General features: G+C 39.5%; 1 protein-coding gene across 2 annotated transcripts in view; it reads right to left on the bottom strand.

Moving 5' to 3' along the window:
* ARHGAP32 (Rho GTPase activating protein 32) overlaps positions 1–14,228 on the bottom strand; it is a 291,250-nt gene that overhangs the window by 271,303 nt on the left and 5,719 nt on the right. The gene's annotated exons all lie outside the window — the stretch shown is intronic.

Genomic DNA, 14,228 nt, shown 5'->3' with positions numbered 1-14,228 from the left:
CCATTCATAAAAATAGGTAAGTATTATACACTTATTTTACAGATGAATATATACTAACAAAATGCTAATCACCAGTAGAAACACTGGAGGTCCACCTAATATTCTGCTTGGGGAAAACAGGAGTCTTGTTGCCAAGAGTTTGAAAATTGGGGGCACTTAAGTGGCTCAGGGTTATTTGTAATTATGACAGATGAAGGATGTATTAACCAACCTTATCTCATAAACATTTTGCAATACATATGTGTATCAAACCATCACCTTAGATACCTCAAACTTAGACAATATTATGTCAATTCTATTTAATAAAGCTGGAGAAAATAATTATTGTTACCAGTACACAAATACACCAAGTTATAAGCCTAAGGCACAAAACTCCAGTTGGAAAGTTCTGTGATGGCAGGAATCACATCTATTTTGCTCATCTCTATACTCCTAGTACTTATATACTATTTGATAATCAATATGCACTCAGTAAATACCTGCTGATAAATGCTGCCACTGAGATCTTTAGGCAAAAATATGTACCTGACCCACTAACACAGGAGAACTTCTTCCCACTACATGCCCGTATAAATGGGCTGCTGCCAGGTATCAAAGCAAATCTGGGTTGGTTAGTAACTGTAACTCAAACATGATTAATTTTTCACTGTTCAAGTTTAATTCTATTAAAATCATATTATAAATGAAATAGTATATTATTTATTTATAGTTAAAATAGGTGTGGACACCTGGGTGGTTGAGCATCTGCCTTCGGCTCAGGTAGTGATCCCAGGGTCCTGGGATCAAGTCCCACGTTGGGCTCCTCTCAAGGACCCTGCTTCTCCCTCTGCTTGTGTCTCTGCCTCTCTCTGTGTGACTCATGAATAAATAAAACCTTTTAATAAATTTTTAAAAAGACTTTGAAAACCACCAGCTTAGTACCTGGAGTTGGCAACCTATCAGAAGGGGGGTGCAAAGTTGCTGACACTTATCCTCCTGGGAAAAGATAACCACAAAAAAGACATCAGAATCCTAAAAACTTCTTTCATCCTATAGTACCAAGCATAGATTACTTTGAGGTTAATTCTTAAAAAGAAAAAATATGTTAGTACTCCAGCAGTCACACCTCAATGTCAATCACCTCATCTACAAAATCACCATGAGTATGGACATATATGATTTGCAACAAGGGTACCAAGACTATTCAGTCAGGAAAGGACAGTCTTGGGGATCCCTGGGTGGCGCAGCGGTTTGGCGCCTGCCTTTGGCCCAGGGCGCTATCCTGGAGACCCGGGATCGAATCCCACGTCGGGCTCCCGGTGCATGGAGCCTGCTTCTCCCTCTGCCTGTGTCTCTGCCTCTCTCTCTCTCTCTCTCTCTCTCTGTGACTATCATAAATAAATAAAAATTAAAAAAAATTTAAAAAAAAAAAAAAAAAAAAAAGGAAAGGACAGTCTTTTCAACAACGGTACTGGAAAAACTGGATGTCCATATGCAAAAAAAGTGAAATTGGATCCATACCTTATACTCTCCAGAAAAAGTAACTCAAACAGGGTTAAATATCCAAACAAAAGAGCTAAAATAATAAAACTCTTACAAGAAAACATAAGGAAAAAACTTCATGACGTTGATTTGTCAATGATTTCTTGGACAGGACACCAACAGGATAGGCAACAAAAAACAAAGTAGGTAAGCTGGACTTCATCAAAATTAAAAACTTTTGTACATCAAAAGACTCTATTAACAGGATGAAGGGGTAACCTACAGAAAGGTAGAAAAATATCTGAAATCATGTATCTGGTAAGAGATTGATATTCAGAATATACCAAAAACTCCAACAACTCAACAACAGAAAACAAAAACAAAAAATAGGCAAAGGATTTGAACAGATATTTCTCCAAAGATGATACTCAAATGGGAGCCAAGCATATTAAAAAACGCTCATCAATATCACTATCATTAGGCAAATGCAAAACAAAACCTCAATGAGATACCACTTCACATCCAATAGGATAGCTACTAACAAAAAGATAAAAAACAAAATAATAGAAAATAACAAGGTTGATGAGGATGTGAGAAAAATTAGAACCCCTGTGCACTGGTGGTGGGAATGTAAAATGGCAAACCTGCTGTGGAAAACAGTATGGTAATACGGCAGTTCCTAGAAAAATTAAAAACAGAATTACCATATGAATCAGCAATTCTACTTCTGGGTACGTATCTAAAAGAACTGAAAGCAGTATCTCAGAGATATTTGCACATTCATGCTCATAGCAGCGCTATTCACAATAACCAAGAGATGGAAGCCACCCAAGTCTCTATCAATGAATGAACAGATAAACAAAATGTGGTCAATACATACAATGTAATATTATTCAGCCTCAAAAAGAAAGGAAATCTTATCACATGGTACAACATGGATGAACCTTAAAGAACATTACGCTAAGGGAAGTCAGCCACAAAAAGAAAAATGCTTTAAGATTCCACTTATATGAGGCATCTAAAGTAGTCAAATTCATAGCAACAGAAAGAATGGTGGTGACCAGGGGCTGTGGGGAGGAAGAAGTGAGGGGCTGTTGTATAATGGGCACCGAGTATTGGTTTTTTAAAGATGTAAAAGTTGTGGAGATCTGTTCACAACAATGCAAATATACTTAATACTACTCAACTATACACCTAAAAATGGTTAAGATGGCAAATTTTCTTATGTAAATTTTACCACGATAAAAAAAATAGTATGCATGGGATGCCTGGGTGGCTCAGTGGTTGAGCATCTGCCTTCGGCTCAGGGTGTGATCCTGGGGTCCCAGGATTGGGTCCCACATCAGGTTCCCCGCGTGGAGACTGCTCCTCCTTCAGCCTGTGTCTCTCATGAATAAATATATAAAATCTTTAAAAAAAAATTAGTATGAGTAACTACTTCATGGGCAACTGTAATGATTCAGTCAGTAATATATGCAAGGGGCTTAAGAATCGTTCCTGGCATTTCAATAATAACTAACTAATGTCGGCAGTTGATAATATTATTAAGACATATTTACCACTTAATGAAGACAAATCCTGAATTGAGGATTATAAAGAAGATTTCATTGAAAAACAAGCAGAGAATTTAATAAGTACAGTAGGACTACGGAACCTGTAATCTTAGTTAGAGTGACCCCAAGAAACTTAAGTTGAGGGAGGTGGGTACAGCAATCTAGATCATTGGAACACAAAATCTAAGTATGGGAAAGTTATTGTGAAGAAATTGGGAAAAGTGCTACCTTGAGGTTCTGGTCATACCTTGAAACTCAAGAACAAGAGAAAAGAGATAGAACTTGCATTAGAATGCTAAGCAACCATTCCTTCAAATCTGAGCTTAACCAACAAATACAACTCCTCATAGAAATCATTTTGGCTAGCAAGTTGATACACAAAAGCCAGCCTGGTTGCTTACACTTCACAAGATTTTTTTCTCCACCAAAAGTTCTAACAAAAATAAGCGTTAAAATATAAAAAGCCCAATCTTCACCACTCAGAAAGCCTTTGGGATTAAATCCCAGATTCTCTACAAGAAACATAGAATTGAAATGGATAAACATTGGGGCTCCTGGGTGGCTCAGTTGGTTAAGCGTCTACTTTCAGTCAGGTCATAATCTCAGGGTCCTGGGATCAAATTCTGCATCAGGCTCCCTGCTCAGCAGGGAGTCCGCTTCTCCCTTTCCCTCTGCCCCTCCCCTCCACTCATGTTCTCTCTCTCAAATAAATAAATAAAATCCTAAAAAAAAAAAAAGAAAGAAATAGATAAACACCATGCTCTTCTCTCATTGACCACCTGCTCCCAAGTAGGGAAGCAGACAAATGAAGAATATAGACTACGGAGGCACAAGAAGTTCTGTATCTTAACCTCAACACTACTGACTTTTAGACCAGATAATTCTTGGAGAGAGTAGGGAACATACATGAGTAATATTAGAGAATCCATTTTTCCAAATATAAGAATATATATATCTGGGGAGAGCCTGGCTGGCTTGGTCATACAAGTGTCTCCTAATTTCAGGGATGTAAGTTCAAGCCCCAAGTTGGATGGATATATTACTAAAACATAAAATCTTTTTTTAAAAAAATGTTAATCTAGGGATGCCTGGGTGGCTCAGCAGTTTAGCATCTGCCTTCAGCCCAGGGCATGATCTTGGGGTCCTGGGATCAAGTCCCGTATCGGGCTCCCTGCATGGAGCTTGCTTCTCCCTCTGCCTGTGTCTGCCTCTCTCTCTGTGTCTCTCATGAATAAATAAAATCTTTAAAAATAAATAAATAATTAAAAATTAAAAATTGTTAATCTGAAATACATCCCTTTCCCAGACCAAGATAAATGTTTACAAGTCATTTCACAATACTTAAAAGAGTAGCACTGAGGAAAATTTTGAGGTCAAACACACCTAGATTTGAATTCTGAATCAATCCACCATTTAGTTGAGTAACTGAAGCAAAATGACCAGGTTTTAAAAAAAAATACCATTATAAAGATCAATACAGAATGAACACTAAATAAAAAGAGAATTTAGTTATAGGGCACCTGGATAGCTCAGTTGGTTGGGCGTCTGCCTTGGGCTCGGGTCACAATCCCGAGGTCCTGAGATGGAATCCCGCACCAGGCTCCCTCCTCAGAGGAGGGAGCCCCTCCTCTGAGCAGACCCCTCTGCCACTCCCCCATGCTTGTGTGCTCACTCTCTCTCTCTCTCAAATAAATAAAAAATATTTTTTAAAAACCAGCTTTAAGTGCTAGAACTTTTTTATAACTGGTTTATGAAAAAAATATTTCTAAAATATACATCTTCCTACCTTAATGTAATCTAACCTTCTATAAACAATTCAAAGGCAACCATTTTGAACAAATGTCACTGTAATAACTACAGCTGACCCTTGAACAATTCAAGAGTTAAGGGCACAACCACTACACAGGCAGATATAACTTAAGACTCCCCAAAAATTTAACTGCTAATTGCCTATCACTGACCAGTAGGCTTACCGGTAAGTCAATTAATGTATATTTTATGTTCTATGTATTATATACTGTGTTCTTCCAATAAAGCTAGAGAAAGTAAGTTATTAAAACAAAACCAAAAAAGTTATTAAAATCATAAGAAAAATATATTTATAGTACTGTACTGCATTTATTTTTAAAAATCTGCATGTAAGTGGACCTGTGCAGTTCAAATTCATGTCATTCAAGAATTAACTATAAAGGGCAACCCAGATGGCTCAGTGGTTTAGTGCCGCCTTCAGCCCAGGGCATGATCTTGGAGACCCAGGATCGAGTCCCATGTTGTGCTCCCTGCTGCATGGAGCCTGCTTCTCCCTCTGCCTCTCTGTCTCTCATGAGTAAATAAATAAAATCTTTAAAAAAAAAAGAATTAACTATAAATATGACACAAATCTAGGGATGAGAGCTACCACAATAAATAATACAGATAATCAAATTTCAACACAATGGATCAAATAGCAAAATAAAAATAAAAATGAAAAATAAACCTTTTAATAGAGATTAAAAGTAGAACTGAGTCTTGAGGTTAAAAAGTATCAACAAAGGCAGATGACATAAAAAAATAAAAAAGGCAGATGACATAACAGAAGTTGGGATAGAAAAACTCTACGAAAAATGTAATTGCCTGCATGGCCTAAATGAACCAGAAGTGATAGGCTGTCCAAAAAAATACAAGAAAGCCAATTTGGGTTAGTAGAGAGAATGTAACAAAATAAGAGTCAGAAGAATGGAGTTCTAGTTTCAACTGCCCTACTTGACTGAGAGTATGTAGCTATATAAAGCCACTTAACCTACATCTATATCCTCATTAATAAGAACAGCACAAACCTACTTTGACACCTCCAACACTGTCAGGCAAACCAAATAATGTGATGAGAAATGCTGTTAAAGCTGTATGCAAATCACTTCGTACTATGAGCCCTGCAGAGTGATCGTACATCAGTCTAGAGCAGGCTTTGCCAATCTTTTTCACTTAGGACACGTACAGAAAATGCCAGTACTGGTACAGATACAGCAAGGTAAATAGGCCATGCTGTTGGTGGCCAGTAATGATCAGCCTTGAAGCTCTTACCACTCTGTCACCGACCATCCTCTCTGAGGACTCAGGAAATCAGTATGTCTGGTCCATCTGTGACACATTCAAAGCATTGTCTGGCACACTGGTTAAGACGCTCTAATTAAAACAACATGTCTAACGTGGAGCACTGTAAGAGGGACTGTAACACTTTCCACAATAACCAGCTGTGGCAAACAAAATGAAGGCCAAAGTCTGACTGTGATAGAACAGTACTACCTTGGACCCAGGCAATTGGAAGCCCCATCCTAGGCCTGGATCCTTGGAGGGCAAGGCCCTAGTCTCCCACCGGCCATGCCCCTGACCATGGCATGGGGCCAGCTGCTCTCAGGGCCTACACATCCCAGCCCTCACCTTCCCAGGACCACGGAATCTACTTATAGGTCTGCTCAGGTGTCTTCCCTGAGCTGATCCTCCCACAGCAGGTGATTCTATCATCAGTATTTACAGCCCCAGGCCCAAGGGATGGTCAAAAAGTTGCCGTGTGGTGGCACCTGGCTGCCACTACGGGGAGACCATGCAACTTTTGACCTTGGGGTTCTGAGTTTGAGCCCACTGGGTGTAGAGATTACTAAAAAATATACTTTCTTTTTAAAGTGGCTGTGTGAAAAGTATGTGGGGATGCATGTCCCCTCTGTGCAAGTACCAAGTCCCTCGTGCAAGGAACCTGGAGTGAGAAGGACAGGTCAGGTTGGAGCCCATTCTTTGCACTTCACTATGTTCTGTACTGAAACACAGAGGAATCTGAGAATTCTCTCTCTGATTCTGATTTTAGGTCATTATGAAGTTTTATTTATAAAGGTAGGCAATGGAACATCTTTATCAGTAAGCCTGATTTATAGCTTGCACATTTTTAGACATATGGCATATGGACTTTAATTTGGATTCCTGCCCTGAGTCCCAAAAATGTTAGGGATGGGCCAGGAAAAGGATCTAAATCCCTTGTCATATGAGCAAAAATTGAAGAAAAGGAGTACAGTTAGCCTAGAAAGCGAAAAGGCTGGTGGGAAGATAAAAGAACCAGCCATTTTTCACATGACAGCTAAAGAGCTATCATGTGAAAAATAAAGCAGATCCATGTTGTATTGGAAATGCAAGAAGGTACATTCCACTTTAATATAATGAGCAATTTCTAAACAACAAAAACTCTTTTTAAAAAGAGTTGGGCAGGAGCAGCCCGGGTGGCTCAGTGGTTTAGTGCTGCCTTTAGCCCAGGGCCTGATCCTGGAGACCAGGGATCGAGTCCCACATCAGGCTCTCTGCATGGAAGCCTGCTTCTCTCTCTCTCTCTCTCTCTCTCATCTCTCATCTCTCATCTCTCATCTCTCATGAATAAATAAAATCTTTAAAAAAAAAAAAAACGTGTTGGGCAGTCACGTAACTGAGCTTCCAGACGTTACAGAAGTAGAGGGCAGACGATTGCCCTCCAAGGATAATGTAGAAGGAATCCTGATTCTGAAGAAAGCTAAGATCACATACTCCCTAGAAGCTGACATAAATTGCAATATTCAATGATCTTATGAGCATTCAGCTTCACGAACACGCAGGGACAACCAGTATGAAATACAAGGCAAAATGGAAGTTTAACCTGAGATAACCCTTCTTTCTTAAAAAGTCCCTGCTGTCAGTTTACTCTTGTCATGTGCCTCTTCCCAAAAATTGAGGTAAATTCCTCTACTCTACAAAATTAACTACAAAATAAAGGCGAAGGCAGCCTTGCCTCAGGAATTTTCCCCTATCTGCCAGAAGATCATAACCTTCCCCAATGTTCCCAGTTGGACATCTGATTTATTATTGTCACTGAAAACCCTGTCTTCCATTCCCGTGACGGATTCAGGCACTTCTGTTATCAACAAGTATTTATTAAGTAAAAATGCTAGGGATACAGTATGTATCTATACAGGAGCCCCTGCCCCTCAAACACCCTGTGGAGAAGGGGGTTATAAATTAAACGTACCTTTCTGACAGAAGTATTGATTGATAATAAGGAGGCTGGGCCTGTGTGGAGGCAAGCAGTGTATGAGAAATCTCTGTACCTTCCACTCAATTTTGCTATGAACCTGAAACTGCTCTGAAAAATAAAGTTTACTAACAAGAAAAAAAAAAGAGGAATAAGAAAAACCTCACTGGGGGTGCCTGGGTGGCTCAGTCAGTTAAGTGTCTGCCTTCGGCTCAGGTCATGATCCTGGGGTCCTGGGACTGAGCCCCATGTTGGGCTCTTGGCTCAGCAGGGAGCCTGTTTCTCCCTCTCCCCGCTGCCCATGCTCTCTCTCTAGCTCTCAAATTATAAGTAAAATTTTAAAAAAGGAAGAACATCATTTTAACTACAGCCCAGTGAACAAAGAAGAGAATAAAGGACGATGAGGTTGAAGAGAGAGCCAGAAGCCAGATCATGCACGACAGACATTCTGCACCACACTACTCTTTGTTGGTGGGGACTGTCTTGTCCACTGTGGGATGTTTAGGCATCCCTGGCCTCCAGCCACTAGATTCCAGGAATGTGCTGCCCCTATCACCTCACTCTGAGACTGACAGTCAAAAATGTCTCCAGACGCTGCCAAATGTCCCCTAAGGGCAAAATCTTCCCCAGCTGAGGACCACTAATATAGGGTTTCATAAATTCCATGAGATGGAGGTTTTGTTTCCATGATAAAATTCTAAGTCTCAGTTTTAGTGTTAAGTGCATTAGAAAATCAGTAAGCAGGTGATATGATCAGATTCACATTTAACATTACTTCTGGCTCCTGGGCATGGGGTAGTCAGTAGGACAGAAACAAAAGTAGAGGCAGAGAAGTCTGTGGGTAGTTTTCCAGAGGAGAAAGGCTACTACCTAGGTTTTTAACAGTGATAAAACTGAGACGTAGTCAGGCTTCAGAGTATAAACTGGACCTGCCAGAACTTAAAATGAGATGAGAAGGAAAAAATGGGGGATGACTCCATGGGCCTGCACAAGTAGGCAGATGGTGGTGCCATTTCCTGAAATAGCAAAGACTAGGGAGAGGTGGCAAGAGGAGTAGATGAAAGAAAGAATAATGCATAGCTCTGCTCTGTTCACATTACATTCAAGGGGTCTATTAGACATACAAGTGGAAGAATGGAGTCAGAGGAACTTTGAGCTCAAGAGAAGAAAAACTGGTACTAGAGATGGGAATATAAGCCTCATAAGCATATAAGTGGTATCAGAAATGGTTATGAAAATAGATGAAATCACCTGAGGAGAGCCCAGGGACACTCCAAATTTTAGGGCGGCAGTAGGGAGATAGAGATAAGCCAGCAAAAAGACACGAAGAATGAACAGCAAGTAGGTCAGAGGAAGTTAATCAACTAATGTGAAATGTGAGAGGTCAATAATATGTAGACATTGAACCGATCACTGGCTTTGGCAAGACAGGTCACTGTAGCCTCGATTTAAAAAAAAAATTCATATGAACAAGTATATACCAACAAACTGAACAAACAACCTAGAAGAAATGGAAAAATTCTTAGAAACATACAACTTACCATGCCTGAATCAGAAAGAAACAGAAAATCTGAACAGACCTATTACTAATAAGGAGACTAAATCAAAAATCTGATGAAGGCAGGCCCAGCAGCAAAGGGCTGGTGAATTTAACCCAACAGAAGAATTATCAATCCATCTCAAACTCTTCCAAAAAACTGAAAAGAAGGGAATACTCCCAAACTCATTTTACAAGGTCAGCATGATCCTGATACCAAAACCAGAAAAGGGGCAGTCCGGGTGGCTCAGCAGTTTAGTGCTGCCTTGGGCCCAGGGCGTGATCCTGGAGACCCGGGACCGAGTCCCACGTCAGGCTCCCTGCATGGAGCCTGCTTCTCCCTCTGCCTGTGTCTCTGCCTCTCACTCTCTCTCTCTCTGTCTCTCATGAATAAATAAATAAAAATCTTAAAAAAAAAAAAAAAAAACAGAAAAGGACACTACTAGAAAAGAAAAAGAACTAAAGAACTACAGGCCAATATTCCTAGATGAATATAGATGCAAAAATTCTTAATAAAATGCAAACTGAATTCAGCAGCACATTGAAAAGATTATTCACCATGATCACGTGGGATTTATCCTTGGGATGCAAGGATGGTTCACTATACACAAATCAATCAATGAGATACATCACATTAAAAGAATGGGGGGAAAAAAGAACATAACCATCTTAACAGATACAGAAAAAGCAATTGAGAAAATTCGACATCCATTCATGATAAAAAGTCTTAAGAAATCAGGCACAGAAGGAGCATACCTCAACATAATATAGGCCATATATAACAAGCCCACGGCTAGCATCACGTTCAATGGTGAAAGTATGAAAGCATTTCCTCTAAGATTAGGAACAAGACCAGGGTATCCACTCTCACTGCTCCTATTCAACATAGTACTGGAAGTCTGAGCTAGAGTAATCAAGCAAGAAAAAGAAAGGTACCAGGTCAGGTATCAGAATTGGAAAGAAGAAGTAAAGTTGTCTCTATCTATAAATGACATGATTTTATATTTAGAAAATCCTAAAGACTTAACTGTTAGATCTTTTAATCAATTAATTCAGTAAAGGTGCAGGACACAAAATCGTTTTACAGAAATCAGTAGCGTTTCTATACAGTAACAATAACAAAATCTCTAACAGAGAAATAAAGAGATCAATTCCACCTATGATAACATAAAAAACAAAATACTTGCACACAAATTTAACTAAGAAGATGAAGATCTCTACACTGAAAACTGTAAGACACTGTTGAAAGAAATCGAAGACACACAAAAAATTTTTAAAGAATTAAGAAAGAAAGAAATTGAAGACACAAATAAGTGGAAAGTTAGCCTAGGTCCATGGACTGGAAGAATTATACTGTAAAAATACCAATATTACCAAAAGCCATTTTTAGATCCAATGCAATCCCTATCAAGGATCCAAAGGCATGTTTTACAGTAGTAGATAAAATACTCCTGAAATTTATTTGAGACCACAAAAGATCCCAAATTGACAAAAGAAATCCTATGGGAGAACAAAAAGGGAGGCAATCACACTTCCTTTTCAAGCTATACAATAAAGCTACAGCCATCATGGTCACCAAAGCACAAGCAACAAAATCAAAAACAAGTGAACAACAACAAACTAAAGCTCCTACACAGCAAAGAAACCATCAAAGGGAAGACAATGTGCAGAATGGAAAAATATACTTAAAATGTACCTGATAAGGGGATAATATCCAAAACATATAAAGAACTCTTACAACTCAATAAATAAGTAAATAAATAAATTACCAACCCAGTTAAAATATGGACAAAGTCCGTGAATAGACATTTCTCCAAAGAACATATATGAACAGACGTTCAACATCAGTAGTCATTAGAGAAATGCAAATTAATTTTTTTTTAATTTTTATTTATTTATGATAGTCACAGAGAGAGAGAGAGAGGCAGAGACACAGGCAGAAGGAGAAGCAGGCTCCATGCACCGGGAGCCCGATGTGGGATTCGATCCCGGGTCTCCAGGATTGCGCCCTGGGCCAAAGGCAGGCGCCAAACCGCTGCGCCACCCAGGAATCCCCGAGAAATGCAAATTAAAACCACACATACACAAGAACTCACCTCACACCTGTTCGAGCCATCACCAAAAAGACGAGATAACAAATGCTGGCATGGATGTGGAGAAAAGGGAACTCTTGTGTACACTCTTGATGGGACCATGAACTGGTACAGCCATTATGAAAACCAGTATGGAGGATCCTCAAAAAAATAAAAATAGCACCACGATATGATCCAGCAATTCCACTACCGGGAACAGATCCAGAGGTAACAAAAACACTGGCTGGAAAATATATTGCACCCCCACATTCAGTGGAGCATTATTTACAATAGCCAAGACACGGAAACAACTTAAAGTGTCCATCAATAGATGAATGGATGAGAAAGCTGTGGTACATATATACAATGCAGTATTATTCAGCCATTTAAAAACAAGAAAGTCTACCAGTGGCAACAACATGGATAGAACTTGAGGGCATTATGCTAAGTGAATTAAGTCAGAGAAAGACAAATACTCTATGATTTTACTTACATGCAAGAATCTTAGAAAAATTAGATTACATTTAAAAACCCCAAACTCACAGAAAATGAGAGAAGACTTTTGATTACTGGAGGTGGGAATGAGGAGAAGGGGAAATTGGAAGAAGATGCTCAAAAGGTATGAACTTCCAGTTATAAGATAAGTAAGTCCTAGGGATGTTGTGTACAACATGATGAAGAAAGCTAACACTGCTATAGGATACATAGGAAAGGTGCTAAGATAGTAATTCCGAAGAGTTCTCATTACAAGGAGAGCTTTTTTCTTTTCATTCTAAGAGAAGATGAATGTTAGCTAAACCCCTTATGGCAATCATTTCACAACATATGTAAATTAAAACATCATGGTATATGTTTCATTTATACAGTGATGTCCATTATTTCTCAATAAACCTGGGGGGAAAACCAATTTCAGTAGAGCGTTAGAACAAGAAGAGCTCAAATGAATCAGGCTATAAAAGAGAATGAGTGATGAGGAAGTAGACATAGCAAATATAAACAACTGTTGCTGCATAGGGATCAAAGAAATTGGGCAACTGATGCCCAACTGGGTGGCTCAGTGGTTGAGCATCTGCCTTTGGCTCAGGTCGTGATCCCAGGGTCCCGGGATTGAGTCCTGCATTGGGCTCCCTGCAGGGAGCCAGCTTCTTCCTCTACTGATGTCTCTGCCTCTCTCTCTGGATTTCTCATAAATAAATAAATAAAATATTTTTTAAAAATGGGCAACAGCTGAAGGAAGTCATAAGCTGCAGGAAAGGGTGATTTAAGAAAAAGTATTTATTTGGTTAAGATACTAGTGACTCAAGCAAGAGAGAATTTTATTCCTCTCTCACTTAACCATCTGAAGATAAATGAGCAGTTCATGGCTAGTAGGTAGGTGGCTCTGCTCCACAAGGTCACCCAAGGATCCATCTTATGAACCCTTCTCCTACTAAAACGTTGCTCTCACCTATAAGGCTGAATAATGTGTACCAGCACTACAGTGTCCTCAGCAAAAAGGGGAAAAAGGAATAGAAAAGAACTAGCTTCTTTGCTAAGGCCATGACCCAGAAACCATACACATCACTTCCGGTCACACCTACTTAGCCAAAATTTCATCACATGGTCACACCTAGCTGTAGGAGAAAGACAAGGAAATGTAGTCTAGTTGGGCACCATGTCCCCACATAAAACGTGAGGGTCCTATTACTGAAAGGAAGGTGCAAGAACAGCATTCGGTGAATGATTAATCATCATGGCTGCAAGTAACATAAGGCATGTCAGCATACAAAAAGAGATAATCCAATAAGAAGAGAATGATAATCTACAGAAGAAAATAACTGCAGGGACGCCTGGGTGGCTCAGTGGTTATGCGCCTCCCTTCGGCCCAGGGTGTGACCCTGGAGACCCAGGATCGAGTCCCATATCGGGCTCCCTGCATGGAGCCTGCTTCTCTGTCTGCCTGTGTCTCTGCCTCTCTCTCTCTCTCTCTCTGTGTATGTGTGTGTGTGTGTGTGTGTCTCTCGTGAATAAATAAATAAAATCTTTAAAAGAAAAAAAAAGAAAAAGAAAAAAGAAAACTGCATAAGTGAAGGCCTTAAAAAAAAGCAAAAATGAATAACATCCAAGGCACAAACTTACTGCCTCAGAAGCAAGGACACATGTCTTGCCACTTCTCACATGCCTGACTTTTCAGGAGAAACGCTGTCCCTTGAATGCATTTCCAGGAAATTTAAATAACCCTTTCTCAGTTTCTAGTAAATCAAGCTATTACACAGAATGAGTGCAAAAATCTGGCCTGGATTGAACAGTTCATATGGGCTGTCCCTGACAAGCTGATTCAGAGAGTGGCTGTTCTGTTAGAGAAAATATAACCAAATTTCAGAGCTAGATGGAGACTACCAGGCTCATTTTACAAATGTTCAAAGGCCACAAAGTATCCTCTCCAACAGTACATCCCAAGTCCTCAAACTGCCACATCAAGGATCATCCCAATATCCTCTTGCCTACTCTTTTATAACATTCTTTTTCATAATAGAGCTATCTTCCCAATGAAATCAACACTTCCTGAGAGTACGGACTCAATGCCATCTTTTTTTAATATC

Source organism: Canis lupus, chromosome 5 (genome assembly GCF_011100685.1).
Source record: "Canis lupus familiaris isolate Mischka breed German Shepherd chromosome 5, alternate assembly UU_Cfam_GSD_1.0, whole genome shotgun sequence".
NCBI lineage: Eukaryota > Metazoa > Chordata > Mammalia > Carnivora > Canidae > Canis > Canis lupus.
The sequence above is the reverse complement of the archived record's forward strand: the minus strand, read 5'-3'. Positions and strand labels throughout refer to the sequence as shown.